The sequence below is a fragment of the Streptopelia decaocto genome (genome assembly GCF_964273445.1).
Source record: "Streptopelia decaocto genome assembly, chromosome: 3".
Lineage (NCBI taxonomy): Eukaryota > Metazoa > Chordata > Aves > Columbiformes > Columbidae > Streptopelia > Streptopelia decaocto.
Window position 1 is genome coordinate 61,299,561 of NC_138656.1, and position 10,240 is coordinate 61,309,800.

General features: G+C 41.1%; 1 long non-coding RNA gene across 1 annotated transcript; it reads right to left on the reverse strand.

Moving 5' to 3' along the window:
* Nucleotides 1-3,097: 3,097 nt before the first annotated feature.
* LOC309438165 lies at nucleotides 3,098-6,781 on the reverse strand. The gene is made up of 4 exons (XR_014183722.1): nucleotides 6,545-6,781; nucleotides 6,021-6,078; nucleotides 3,511-3,550; nucleotides 3,098-3,177 (listed from the first exon to the last, which is right to left on the reverse strand). It is a non-coding gene; the product is annotated as an uncharacterized lncRNA (long non-coding RNA).
* Between the last annotated feature and the right edge of the window lie 3,459 nt (nucleotides 6,782-10,240).

Here is a 10,240-nt window from a genome sequence, read left to right on the forward strand (position 1 = left end):
TTCCAGAAGCCAGGTAGTCGTATGTTGCTTCCACCATCAAAATTATCCAAACTGTAATTCAGTCAAATCTTCTAGACAGAAATTGCTCAGTAAAACATTTCTTTCCTACAAGTGTCCTGGCTTCAGGAAGGAGAAAAAAGCCTGTACAGAGATGAGAAAAAAACAGGAAAAGGACAACAGCTGAAAATCATGAGATAGTAAGGGAAAGTAGTGACAAATGGGTAGAGCAAACACATACAAAAAGCCTCCAAGTCATCTGAATGCATTACCTGCAGACCATGCAATGAACTCCAGCATTCATTAATCACAACTCTCTTCAGGAATGTGATATAGTGATGCATATCCATGTATGTTTGCTTTAGCCTGTTAACTTGCCTCTCTCTCTCTCTCCCCCTCTCTTCCTCACTACTACCTCCAGTCCTCCGAACTCCAGCTGTCTTTTAGTGCCATTTTAGTGGCTTTTTTTTTTTTTTTTAATATGGTAGCTAGCTACCTGTAATACACACATATAAAATGGAAATCTAAAAGTTTCAGGAAGATATTATATCCATCTGATTTCACAGCTGTAACAACTTTGTAGGGCTGAAACAGTGCACATATGCACTCACTGCTGATATATTAACACACACATGCACGCACACACATACACATGTCTACATATGACTATTTCAAACACTGTGGGTCTGTACTCACATTTGGACTCTCACATTATATTAATGTTCTTCTAATATAGATCACAAAGTATTGCACTTGCAGGCTAGATGGGTTTTGTTTTTTCTGTGGGTATGAATACAACAGTTTATTGCCATTACCATATAGTACTAGAACATGAGTTGTCCTGTGGAACTTAAAGGGATTTGTGCCCTTAAGAAGTTGTACAAAGCACCTCCTTTGTATTCACTGGTAAGGGAAAGAACACAAAATAAATGAGTCAGCGTAAGAACAAAAAGCACATGTAACAAATGAACACTACTGTGGAAAAGTGAATTCTGCCCTTATTTGTGTCTCAGATTTCCCACTATAGTGTTTTCAGCAAGTTAGTTAAGCTATTTTCATAATATCCTTCAGTAAAATAAATTAACCTGCTATGGCACCTCATGCCATCACAGCTACATTGCTTTGGGTACCCACGCCAGTGCAGAGCTGCGGCTATTCAGCCCTGACTTCCCCATAATGTGTGCCCATGGGAGACAATCTGCATTTCACAAGGGGACTCCATTCTCACAAACTTGATCCTACTAGTTCTTAACTTTTGGGATTCTGACTAGAAATTTTGACACTCTTTTCACCTTGATCAAATAAACCTGAAGTTTTGTGGAAGTGTTCTTCTGTGAAACACCAAGGTACAGCAGGGGCTGGGGCTGCCTCAGGGATGGGGAGGCAGCAGCTGAGCACAGTATGATGGCCAGAAGCTACGGGGCCTCACCAGACCTACAGTGCCTGAGAGAGAGACATGGGCTGGCTTCAGCTGGGACTGCTGCTCATCAGGTCAGTTCATGGTGGTGGGACAGGTTCAAAGTTAATCTGGATGGTCTGTTCCACTGGTCAGTACCAGGTCTGGTGAGTATAGCCTGTGTATGACACAGTTCTGGGATCACTGAGTAGGTCAATAGTGATAAGAGAGGTTAAAGGTCAGGGATCAGACTGACAGTGTCCATGGCTGAGCTAGGGACTGGTCCTACAAAAAAGCAGAATTAGGACTGAAGGGCCAGGGGTTACCTGATATGGGGCTCCTGGGACAATGGGCAGGAATGGGGTGGAGTCTGGAACACAAGAGGTTGCACTTAAATTTGAGAAGAAACTTCTTTTCAGTGAGGGTGACAACACTGGAACAGGCTGCCCAGGGGGGTTGTGGATTCTCCTTCTCTGGAGACATTCAAAACCCGCCTGGACACATTCCTGTGTAGCCTCACCTAAGTGTTCCTGCTCTGGCAGGGGGATTGAACTAGATCATCTTTTGAAGTCCCTTCCAATCCCTAACATTCTGTGATTCTGTGAGTTCTCCATGCAACTTGCCAGGAAGCCCCCTTAACATACTCAGTAAGGGTCCTGACATGAAGTTCATGAAAACAAAGCTTATACATTAAAAAAAAAAAAAAAAAAAAAAAAAAAAAGGCAGCAGAAGCTTTATATTTATCATTTTTTATGAGAGATACTGCAGCAATTGCTGGTTAAATGGATGTGCAGTCTGAAAACATGTGCAGAAGCATGTGCAGGCCTGGCTTGTGTTGCCCACGAGGTTTTGATATTGTTGGCTTGTTTAAAAGAGTGCCCTTGAGGAAGCACAACATGTCCCACACAGCTGTAGTCCAATCCGATGGGATAAACTAGAGAATGCATATTGCCAAAGTACTTTATGAAAGTCAGTCCCTCTTGTATTTGGGTTTCTAAGAAAAGGAGAGTGAGAATATATTTTTGGTTTTATTAAGGTTAGCAATTAATGATGACACCCACAGACTGACAGTGATGGCAAGCGTCCAGTGCAGTGAGCCCTCCCACCTCAGAGCACCTATTGGATTCAGGGTCACATACTTTGGGTTTGTGGAGTTTCTGTCATGCCTTGAGCAGGGTTTACAAAGGCAAAGCTCCACTTGTTGTATCAGCTCATGACAAATGAAAACTACCTCCTCCAAAAAAGCACTCAGACCATCATTACAAAACCTAAGTCTAACTTTATTATTTCGCTAAATTCAGATCAGATAGAACTAAAACACATACCATTGAAAGCTGCCTGCCTAATCCAGGTTCTTCTTTTGGAGACCTTATTCAGGATTAAAGTCCTCACTCTAGAGAAAAGCTACCAGCTCTCCTGGGTCCGGTAGGAACCAAAGAGCCACATCTGCCAAAATGAACAAGCCAAAGGCAGTCAGTATCTTTTTGCAAGTTTTTGTGATTGCCTAAAAAGACATCTCACACTGTAGCAGGGATCTACACATTTTGTCCAAAGAATTATCAACATCTACTACTACCTTTACCTTCCAAATATTTGGGTAACACTCTATAGTCTTTACATAAATTTAGAAACCATAAATTTGGGCCAGGGTTGTGATAAGGACACTAGCAATGAAACAACCTACTGAAATAAATACCAAATACTCACATAAAATATAGAGTTGAATTGTATCATCAAATGTTTGAGAAAAGCAAGTGAGGAAAGCAGAGTATATTTTGGTTATCCTGTGAGGAGAGAAAGAAGTAACATTCAAATGATCCAAAATGTATTATTCACTTGGATTTAATTTCAAGCCTAACAGTATGGCTTATTTATTATACCTGAAATCTTTAAGGAAATATTTTTAATGTAATTTATAGCTATATTCAAACGAATGGCATTTTTGACAAAACAAGTATTTTTGCCTGGGATCATATTGCATGCACCAACTTTTCACAAGATTTACCCAAGCAATCAGTGCTCAGAACAAACAGGAAATTTCACTGAGAACATTTCAAATGATGCCACGTACCGTCTAGCAGCTGCTGTATTAGTAATGCCATAAAATAAATACCAACCTCTTTTATAGTGATCTTCTTTCATGGATCTAAAAGCATTCTGTAATGAAAGACAAGCACTGGCTGTCAAATTTGCCCCCAGCTCTTGTGCATATACACTTTAGTGGTGGCTTATCTTGTCATTGCAGGAGACAGAGCAAACAGCAGGTGGAGGGAGACAGCACTGCAAGCAACCAGGCTCTCGAATTCTGCTTAGCAATTTCAGGCATCAATATGAACTGAATGCTTGAGCCACCCTCACCCAGCTTGACTATCAGAGTGCTGACTGGGAAAAGCATGTGAACTGTAAAGCTTGTCTGTTTTTCTCAGCTATCCAAGGAAACTACATGTCTTTCCCTATTAGCTTGGCCTCTCACGTATCCCTATACCATCGTGGCTACTGCAATGTGAATACCACCGAGCTTTCAATCCAGTAATGAAGAACACTAACTTCATCTCTTGAGTTTTGCTAATGTGAAAACCTGGTGGGATGGATGTCGGTAATTTCAATGTAAATTGGTCACCACTGAAGGCAGCAAAAGCAGCAAGTATTAGCAATCTAGTCTGATGATCAGACCTTCCTCTCAGTTTTAGGGCAACCACAATAATCCCATTAAATATTAATCTTCATTCCATTTAAATATTAATCTTCACAATATGTCAACGTTTCTTTTTTAAATACACCAGTTTGTTTGTCATTTATTCACCTGGTAAATCTTTATCCCTCTTCCTTGGAAGTTATTCTCACGAACTTCTTTTACAGCAGAAAGCCATGACATAGAGGGTGTTCCTCCTATTCAACCATGACATCTCCTGTGCAGTGCGTTCCTGGATTTGTTTCCTTAGACTGATTAGGACTAGTCTCAGCTGTACCCTGTCCCCTTAGTGGAGAAGGCCTCTTAATCATCACTTTCATCTTTCACTACAGGCAGCTCTCCTTTTTCCATTTTCTTTCCCATCCCTCTGGTTTATCTTTCCTGAAGGTTATAGAACTCTTCAGAGATTCAGTCAGACAGTGGTAATGAAGACTGGTCTTAGGAAATTAGGTCAGATATCTGTAACTTTCAGGATTAGCATCACAGATGCCATCCTGTGAGCTTATGCATAGGTACATGGCAGCTGATGATCTGCAAATCAGTATTAGGTTTCCTGCTGTTAATATTCTCTTCTTGTTCCCTAGCGTCCCAAGAATGGTGGTCCACATATAGTCCTTCTCTGAACCCCATGCCCTTGAGCAACTTGATAACCAGAGAGGTGGATAAGCAGCACATCCCCAGCAGCTTCCTTGAGTTTCTGGAGGGTGACGGCTGGTGACTGCCTGTGAAGGCTCAGACTCATTCTGAAACTGCCCTGAATTCAAAGGCTTGATCACAGGATATGATCACCGACATGACACACTCGGGGAAGAACTTGCCAAAAGGTTATGTGGTGAGTCCCTTTATGGAAGAAATGTTGCGTAGAAAAACTTCACAAATCAGATATACAAAGCCAATTCAGGAGTAGAATACATCCAGCTCAGGGACCTGGCTGCCTTTTCTGTACTTATCTTTTTAAACTGTGAGGTATGAAGACATGGCTACTGTCAAACCCAGTTAGCAGAACAATCCACCCTCTGAATGCCTGCAACAATCTTTTCTGTTCATCTAACCACTTTCACATCCTTTTAAAAGTCTTTTCTTACTTCCCTCAGATGCCGCTGTCAATGTACTTATGTTCCCACAGCACTTTCATTAAACCTGCTGTTGTCCCAGTTCAATGTCTCCTAACAGCTAATCTATTTCTGATTTCTCTGAGTAAATATTTTTTTCTGCTGTGTCTGCCTCTTGGCTTATTCCCTACCTGGATAACAAGAAAGTTAAGTACTGAATAAATGGAAGCCCTATGGCTTTTATAACAATGAATGAGTGTTTGCTCTTGTTCCTAAATGAATCTCACTTTCAATTTGTGTGCATGGCTGTACTGAGTCTATAAACTATAAGGAATGGCTCCTCAGGTGTCTAGGCTGTGAGTTATGAATTTTCCATGTAAGAACAACTGAAACATGAACAGAGATGGCAAAGTGCACTACATGTATACAGCACATATACAAGAGAGGTAACTTAAATAGCTGTGCCATAAATATTCTTCTGTGATGAAATCCAGATATATTAGAAATAGTATGGTCACCAGGACTAGGGAAGCGATCTTACCCCTGTACTCAGCACTGGTGAGGCTGCACCTTGGATACTGTGTTCAGTTTTGCACACCGGTCTACAAGACATTGAGGTACTGGAGTGTGTCCAAATAAGGGCAACAAAGCTGGTGAGGGGTCTGGAGCACAAGTCTTATGAGGAGCAGTTGAGGGAACTGGGGCTGTTTAGCCTGGAGAAAAGGAAGCTCAGAGAAGACCTTATCACTGTCTACAACTACCTGAAAGGAGGTTGGAGGTTGTTGGTGTCTTCTTCCAAGTAACAAGCGATAGGATGAGAGGAAATGGCCTCAAGTTGTGCCAGCGAAGGTTTAGATTGGATATTAGGAAAAAATTTCCTCACCAAAAGGGTTGTCAGGCACTGGAACAGGCTGCCCAGGGAAGTGGTCGAGTCACCATCCCTGGAGGTTTTAGAAAGACATGTAGATGTGGTGATTAAGGACATGATTTGGTGATGAACTTGGCAATGCTAGATTAATGGTTGGACTTGATGATCTTAAAGGTCTTTTCCAACCTGTACAATTTTATGAATCTATATAAGGAATTTAGTTGTTTGATGGTTGGGGAGTCAAGGGTAAGGAGTAAGACAAAGGAATATAAATCTGTGAGACTTAGGATTTGGTTCCAGATACACTTTTTCTGACAATGAAGCTATATTTAGAGGCTATCTACTGCTGCTGTGCCGGTCTGTTTGTTTCTTCCTTTGCACAGCAATTCATAACTACTGAAATAGTACTGATACACAACATATTTTTGTGTCAATACATAAATTGCGTCATGGAAATGGTCAGAGTAAACAAAAACCAGCTTCAACCACTTGATCCCTTCTGCCATTCTTAGCTGAGTAGACCTTGCTTTGCCACTTACCTTAGGAGAGATTAATTTGTTGGCCAAGTTTTCCAGTTCCTGTCCACCAAGTCAGTTCCACCACCTGATGCTAGACTGAAGAGACAGAACCTGGGGTAATGACCAGATTCTACTGCTTCTCTGTCTCTGCTAAACTCCTTTGGCACTATTTTTACCAGTACTGTCTTCACTAAATGGAATGGAAGAAAGAAGCTTTCACAGAATCACAGAATCTAACAGAATCTAAACATCCTGACTCTACAGGCTTAGTAGCAATCCAGTGCTGCACGAATGATTCAGATGAAGCTGGCAAAATCAAAAAGAAAAACACTGTACTAGTAACGCACATCCAGCCAGTGGCATGATGTGTCAGCAGCATAAATGAAAAGTACAAAGGACAGAGGTTTGTTAAATTAAGCAATCCTTAAACTACATGAACCATGTATCCAGTTTGGCTAACCACAAAGAAACAAGGGCCTATTCTGAGAAAAAGCAGGAAAGATGCTCAGCATGTACTCAGCAAACAAATATTTCCCTAGTATATACAAACTGAGAAATTTGCTTTTCCTTTCAATTATAAAAAGAATTCCTACTGACATCGTGTATGTTTATATCAAGCACAGACTAGACTAATTTTGTGCATTGGCTATATCAAATATTACTTACTTTTAAGGACAACACACTATTAAAGAACTCTGAAAGTAACCTTACTCCCTAATTATTTTTTTTAGTTCTTATCTAGTGTGCTTGTTATTATTTGTGAAAACAAAACTTCAAATGAACAAAATCAGACTGCACTTTCTTCCTTCCTCTCCTTCCTCCAGATGAAAAATAAAATACTGAATTACGCAGATGAAGGCTTTAGCCAACAATTTCAACATCATTAAAACAACAGTCACCATAGTTAGCATGTCTGTGAAGTGTGCTATCCAAAATACCAAGGGTGGAACAAAGAATCAGCATTTTCCTCCTTAGATTGTCAGATTTTGAATCCCTCAAACAATCAGTAGCCATGTGCCTTCAAAAGGATTACATGAAAAACAGAATATTTGTCAAAAGGACAACAGTTTCAGACATTATAGACCATAAGAAGGGCACCATGAAGCATCTTGATCTCTTTTTATCTTTGAGGTATTTGTGCTGGGACTAGACCTCTTTAGTGCCCTGGAGGTCAAACCAGCTTATTTCCCAAATTATATACTAATACAAACACTTTTGAGGAAAAAAAAATAAATAATGGAACAAAACAAATTATGGGAAATGTTGGTCCTATTGAAAACAGTGGGAAAAAAATGTCCAGTGATTCCAATCAGATTTTAATTCTCTTATTATGTATTTGCCTAGCATTTAGCTCACCCTAAATTCGCTTCCCTCCTTCTACTGCCTCTTTCACTGCTGATCTTGTTGATTCTCTTTTAAATCATATGAAAATATAAAGCAGTGTAGAGCTGGCATACATAGCTAGCTGGTTAACCTAAACTTTGCTTCCCAATTGTGGTGTGGGGAATGGAATATGAATGAAATAATTACTCAAAACATGCAATCAGCCTGGGATTCATGCCATGAAGTATCATTTAGGTCAAGAGTCTAGCAGAACTCAAAAAAAATTCTTGGACTTGTGTAGATAGTAGCATCCAAAACAAGCATTTCCGAAAGCCCACAGGAGTTTGCGGAGGGAATTAGGCTTCAAGGCAGATATCAACATCTAAGTAACATGGGTTAAGAAGAATATTCCTGTGGCCAATTGATTCTGTAACATTTTCTGAAGCAGCTGACAGAGGTCCCTGTCAGAGACAGCATGCTGAACTACCAGCTATTGGCACGATTGTATATGCCACGCTCAGATTTCTTGCTGCAAAGGGGAGATCTGTTTTCAAACGTCCCAAAATCCAAAGCAAACATTTCTGGTGGTATTGAAGCTAGAAAAAAAGTATTTCTAAAGGCCTACTTGATGAATGCTAGCATTTCTCTTTGCAATTTGACTGTTATCTTTTTTTCCCCTGCTATATTACATGAAAAAAAAATCCTAAAATACATGAGATTTTTGCCATGTAAACAATTCTCTCCCACAGAGGAATGTTACATGATGACAGGGTATGTGAAATGGTTGTAGTGGTCACGTGATGAGATTGTGAGGCACTGTCTGCATTAGGGCTACAGAATCACAGAATGTTAGGGATTGGAAGGGACCTCGAAAGATCATCTAGTCCAATCCCCCTCCTGGAGCAAGAACACTTAGATGAGGTTACACAGCAAGGCATCCAGGTGGGTTTTGAATGTCTCCAGAGAAGGAGACTCCACAGCCTCCCTGGGCAGCCTGTTCCAGTGTCTGTCACCCTCACTGTGAAGAAGTTTCTTCTCATATTTAAGTGGAACCTCCTATGTTCCAGTTTGCACCCATTGCCTCTTATCATTGGTTGTCACTGAGAAGTGACTCCATCCTCGTGACACTCACCCTTTACATGTTTATAAACATTAATGATGTCACCCCTCAGTCTCCTCTTCTCCAAGCTAAAGAGATCCAGCTCCCTCAGCCTTTACTCATAAAGGCTTAATCATCTTTGTGACTCTCTCCAGCAGTTCCCTGTCCTTCTTGAACTGAGGGGCCCAGAACTGGACACAATATTCTGGGTGTGGTCTCATCAGGGCAGAGTAGAGGGGAAGGAGAATCTCTCTCAACCTACTAACCAGCCCCCTTCTCATACACCACAGGATGCCATTGGCCTTCTTGGACACAAGGGCTGTCCACCAGGACCCCCAGGTCCCTTCTACACTGCTGTCCAACAGGTCATTCCCCAACTTATACTGGTACTTGGAGTTGTTCTTGCCCAGATGCAAGACTCCATGCTTGCCCTTGATATATTTCATTAAATTTTTCCCTGCTCAACTCTCTAGCCTGTCCAGGTCTCACTGGATGGCAGTACAGCCTTCTGGCATGTCAGCTTGGTGTCACCAGCAAACTTGCTGATAGTACCCTCTATTCCCTTGTCCAAATCATTGATGAATATATTGAATAATACTGGTCCCAGTATCGACCCTTGAGGGACTCCACTAGGTGCAGGCCTCCAACTAGACTCTACCCCATTGACCACAACTCTCTGGCTTCTTTCCTTCAGCCATTTCACAGTCCACCTCACTACCTGATCATCCAGTCCACACTTCCTCAGTTTAGCTGCGAGGATGCTGTGGGAGACGGTGTCAAATGCTTTACTGAAATCAAGATAGACCACATCCATTGCTTTGCCATCATCTATCCACCTGGTTATGTTCTCATACAAGGCTATGAGGTTGATTAAGATTGAATGAACTCAAATGTTTTTGGGATCACCTGTGATGGAATACTGGTAGAAAACAAAACCACAACCATTGGGCAAATAGGACCTTCCCAACCACCTGATACCGTGAGGTCCTAAAGCTTTGGTATACAAAGTATACAAACTCTTTGTTGTTACTAACACTAATTTAGCTGATAGTTAAACTGGCTTTAAATGGTCTAAGAACGGCATAATTTGGGTAGTATGCTCATTTTTCTGCAGTTCTGGCAAATTCTCTTGGGATGGAAATAAATTCTGCGCTGATGTCAGAAATCTTTTCCTTTATTTACACACGTCAGGGACCATTTCTGTCCAACACTTTGTGGGAAGAGGTGACATAGGAAACGTCAATACTGAGCCACAGCAGCTGATTTTCAACACTTTATTGCAGTGGCAAACAATG